This window comes from Carassius auratus, unplaced genomic scaffold, assembly GCF_003368295.1.
Source record: "Carassius auratus strain Wakin unplaced genomic scaffold, ASM336829v1 scaf_tig00001335, whole genome shotgun sequence".
Taxonomy (NCBI): Eukaryota; Metazoa; Chordata; class Actinopteri; order Cypriniformes; family Cyprinidae; genus Carassius; species Carassius auratus.
Genome location: NW_020523355.1, coordinates 142,241 through 147,603, shown reverse-complemented (window position 1 = coordinate 147,603; position 5,363 = coordinate 142,241).

The following is a 5,363-nucleotide window of genomic DNA, read 5'->3' as shown; positions in this document are numbered from 1 at the left end:
TTATGTTTGAGTGACGTCTTTCCATTTGCCGAGTTGTCCAATCGCGTCTCGCCCAAAGCTTAGAAGTTAGAACACCTTTGGATTTGAGAGAGACAGGTATGTTGTAAATGAGCTCTGAAGTAAAGTGTTTAAATATAAGAGATTAAGTCAATATTTTGATCAATATCGGTGAATGACATGTTTTAATGTTGAACTGAGTCACTTAGTGTTTTGAATACTGTTATTTTTGTGCATTTTATGGGTTTCGTGTTAATGAGCTCTTAATGTGCTGGTTCAAATTGCCGCCCGCATGCCATTTTGAACAGCAGGTTTCTATAGTTATATGGTTCTTAAATATAAATAAAAAGGGTGGATTACACTCATAAGGTATTGTGCAGTTGACTTAGTTAAAGTATACTGTCTTTATCTGACTAAAATCATGTATTTGTAGTGTGTACTTGAAATAGTTGATAGAAGATGCAGTTATAGTGTTAATGGGGACAGGGATTCACTTTTCTATCTCCTCACACTCCTCACAGAGACCACAGAACTGAGAGTGTGTTGATGCTTAATTCTTGTCCTGTCTTTAATAAACTGCAGACGTGGTCCCCCAAAGAGTCTGGTGTCGGTGGTTCATTTGAGTCTTTACTCATTTTCAAGAAACCTCTAAAGACTCATCTTTTTCGCCTGCACTTAACCAACTAACACTAGCACTTTTCCTTTTTTTGTCTTTATATATATATATATATATATATATATATATATATATATATATATATATATATAAAAACTGGACAGGAAAAAAAACCTGACTATGCGTTCTATACTAGACTAACTGAGACTTGTCATGGCACTTATATACTGTTGTTGTTCTTTTGTTGACCTGACTGCTTCTATTGTTCTCATTTGTAAGTCACTTTGGATAAAAGTGTCTGCTAAGTGATTAAATGTAAATGTAAATGTATTATTTTATGACATTATGCCAGATTTGTTAAGATTTGACAGGTTTCAAACTTTATTCATAACTAGTGCAAAAACAGAAAAGCAGCTTGACATTGGTTATTTGTTAATACAGATGGTATATTAAAAAATGTAGTTCTTTGATGTCCAGGAAGTGACATCAACATAACAAAAAGGAATGAAATAGAAGGAAATATTAGCATGGATTTTATGAATTTATTTTTTTATGAATTCCGTGATACTTTGTGGTGTTCTTGGTGTTTCTTTTAAAAAAAACATTAAATCTTGTTAAATAAAACTTCAGATAATGGTATGATACAATGTGGTATAAATTTCAAAATATACATTTCAAAATATCAAAATTAACTTCAATTTCATACCCTCGTGTAAGCTTACTGTCAGACACTCAAAGGCTAAGCTTTATCTTTTTCTTGTTAGGTTCCATTATGTTACTTCTTGAACTGTAGACTTATTTAATTAAATGTTAAAGTGCCTGAGCTTGACCAAATTTTTTTTTAATGAAAGTCAGATACAATCTTTTATAGAAAAAAAAAACATACTTACTTTGAAACACAGTCACATTCAAAAGGTAATATATAACAAGAATGCACGTCATTCAGTGAATTCCCTCCTTTGTCTCTGTTTGAGGTCTGAAAATATTAATTTAAAATTCAGTTCAGTATAAAAATCTTCTTCTGTGAAGAGCTAAAAAACTTTCAAATGAAACTCAAAAAAAAAAAAAAATTTGTTTGCAAAATTAGCTAATTTGTTGAAGTGTTGATTAAATTAATAAATAACATGTCACCAGCACACTTTCCTCTTTCGCTCTGTATCTCAGAATTGGTGATTCTCTTATTTATTCAAAACCAGCCGATACATGATGTTATGTTAAGTGACTATTAGTAAATATTAAATGGTTTGCAATGGCAGTAAGCCAGATGCATAACAGCATTACAACTATTAAAATAACATTTGTAGAGTGATGCTGATGGTTACACAAGCTTTAATTTCCCTCGGACTAGAACTACATTTTGGCTCAGAAAAGAAGCATGCCAGTGTTTTTTTAACAGAAGGTGGCCATTTGTGATGATGTACACATAAAGCGTATAGAGCACACTGGTTTTGCAAAGATTTTGCACTCTAAGAAAGTTTTCAGGATTCGTAAAAAAATATTTTAGCTTTCTTGGATCTTTGAGGTCTTTCAGTGTACCATGCAAAATGCTGCCCAATTTATTGTCCTTACTATAAACCTTAACCTCAAAACTTTAACTTGCAGGCCTAATAAAAACAATAAGAGCTCAGAAATTGGCCTGTGTTAATAAGTAAATAGATGGGATTAGTAGTATATAGAATTGTATGATGTTGTATATTACTGTTTACTATGTAATTATAATAATGATTTTAATAATTAATTAATTCATTCATTATGAAAACATTCTGACCATGATATCCTTTTTTTTTTTTTTTTTTTTACCATTCTGATGTGAAAATTCATACATATTGAATGAATTTCTTGTCTATAGCTTATTTTCGATTGCTGATAGATCATTGTTATGACATCATCCTTAAAAAACAAACTGCCATGTAAGTTTTGGTGTAGCACAACAGAGAATCACCCTTGAGCCATTCCAATAATTAAAATTGTGTATATAGCAAATTCTATATCATCCTCAATTGTGTCTTGCATTGTTAAAATGTAGCTGTAAGCCAGTCTATCCACTGAGGACACATCTCTGTCAGACAGCAGATGGATCTTTCTGAATCATCACTTTCACACACACACACACACACACACACACACACACACACACACACCAATGTAAGCTTGGATGTCTTCATTACTGTGTCAGTCATTTATAAAAGCATATGCTCCGTAGGATAAATCTTCAGAGAGTCAAATAAGTCATGTTATGAGGCATATTGATATTGTCATATTGCGTGTAGTTTTGAGGCATATGGTTAACCTTTTCTCAAAGGCAAGTGTGGCAGCTATCAGCATAGCAATAAACACCAGATTCAGTGCAATGAACACATCTACCTGCATCAAGCACCCTGACACCTTTTCAGTGCTAGTTGCTTCACATCTCCTCTGAAGCTCTCTCATCGGCTGGGACTGATCTGCAATCAAGCACTCGAATGGCACTTTTGTCTCACTCTCTGCTCTGCTTTAGCAGGGGCTCATCTAACCTTATTATTTATGCTTCATCCTATATTATTCGGTGTATGCGTTTCCGAAATTATTTCCCCCCCTTCTTTTCTTTCTTTCTTTCTTTCTTTAAAAATAATAATATTTTTTTTCTCCTTCTTAAAATAACAATAATAATAATGAATAATAATACTGATAATTCTAATTATTATTATTATTATTATTATTATTATTATTATTATTATTATTATTATTATTATTATTATTATTATTATTTAAAAGAATGATAGTTTGAGGAAATGCTCTTTAAAAGGCAATAACAACAACCACAATAATAATAAGAATAATTCTTCTTCTTCTTATTATTATTATTATTATTATTATTAAAAATATTTTTTATATTTACTTAATATATTTTTTATTATTATTAAAGAAGAAAATTTTAATAAAATGTATTAAGTCAGTGTCATCTCTTTGAATATAACATATGGGAAGTACAATATGTGAAAGTGTTTTCCATCATTTACTTGGGCTTTTGTGTTTTGTAGAAGAAAGAAACATTGAAGCCTTTCCATAAAACGTTCTGGTTGTTTTGTGAAACAATTAAACAAACAAATCATATCGCAGGCTCACTAAATATATAATTGAGGAATAAAGCAAAGACTTTATTTATCTGTGGATAATTTCTTACTCAATGTTTTGTCACACTATAGCAGCAAAGGCTCATATTAACAAATCCCAGTCTAAGAGGTCAGAAAGTAATATTCAGGTCGTTTTCAGCCTGTCAATTACAGGTTTCACCAAGGGAACACAAGGCCCACGCTATTTCAGGCAGATCCCACCAGACAGATTACCCACAATTGGCTTACCCGACCTGACCAACTGACCAACAATGTTTCTATTGGACAATACTTGAAGGACAAAAGAGATTTTTTCATGCCATGTCAAATAAGTATCAACTCATCACAAAAAAACCTCATGTATTTGTATAAAAATAATACATAAAATACATTTTTTAAGAAGATTTTGTGTTTTCTGAAGATTTGCAGAAATTCTTGCAATGTGGGGGGTGTAAACCACTATATCTTTTGTTTACATGAGGCGAGTCAGTGATTGCCCAACATGGCTTTCCAGTCAGGATTATATCGCCACCTGTTGGTTTAGCATGCTCTTGACAGCGCTTCATAGCTTATTTTTGTGTTTTAATGAGGACAAGATTTTTTTTAAAAAACTGAGGAAAAACTCAGTTTATAAAAATGCCCATGTACGTGTGGACTAGGCCTAATATTGAACCATTCAATACGACATCCAAAGTTCAGTACGAACTTGTGAACTGCGCTTTACGTTCAAATAATTGTCATACATTTTATTTTTCTCTGAATTGGTTGTTTGTGTATAGTTTACACACTGATTTTAGAAAACACATTCTTAATTATAACGTGCATTTGAAAAAGCAATATATGCTAAACATCTTCCCTTGTAATGACTTGTAATGAGAAGTGTTTCTAAACCTGTTATTAACAGAAAACATAATATTATAATGTACTCCATAAAATAAGTCAAATGTTTGAAATAATTGTATTTTGTGATCTGATGTAGCAGTTAATAAGGCAGAAAATGTATTCTATTCACCAAATTTTTCCCGTAAGAGTGGGCACGGCTAATTGAAATTTTTTATGGCACTGGCTTCTTGTGTCATCTGGCCGCCAATTTTTTGTTGTACAAAACAGCTCGTTATGCTGATTGAAATTGCAAATTGGTGTCATACCATATATATTATATATTAAATAATATTACCATATTATTTTAATGTATTATCTTAAAAGGATCATATTATGTTTCAAAAAAGAAACTTATTTTGTTTATTTGATGTAATGAAGTTAGTTTATGAGGTTTAAGTTTCAAAAAAACATTATTGTTTATCCTCTGTCCCCCGCCTTTCTGAAACTCATAGATTTTAACAAAGCTCATCGTTCTGAAAAACGTGGTGTGCTCTGATTTGCCAGCTTTTCAGTGTGATGTGATTGGCCGAATACCTCAAGTGTGTGATGGAAATGTTACACCTGTTCTGTACTGTGACGCCGTGTGTCCCGGAGCGCCAAGACAAAAACCCATTATAAACGAGGCATTTGTTGCATCCAGTGGTGACATAATTACGGATTATAATGACAATACCAGCAGTTCTCAATTTCAGTCCTCGCGACCCCCAGCTCTGCCTATTTTGCATGTCTCTCTTTGTTAACACTCTTGATTCAGATAACCAGCTCATTAGAAGTGA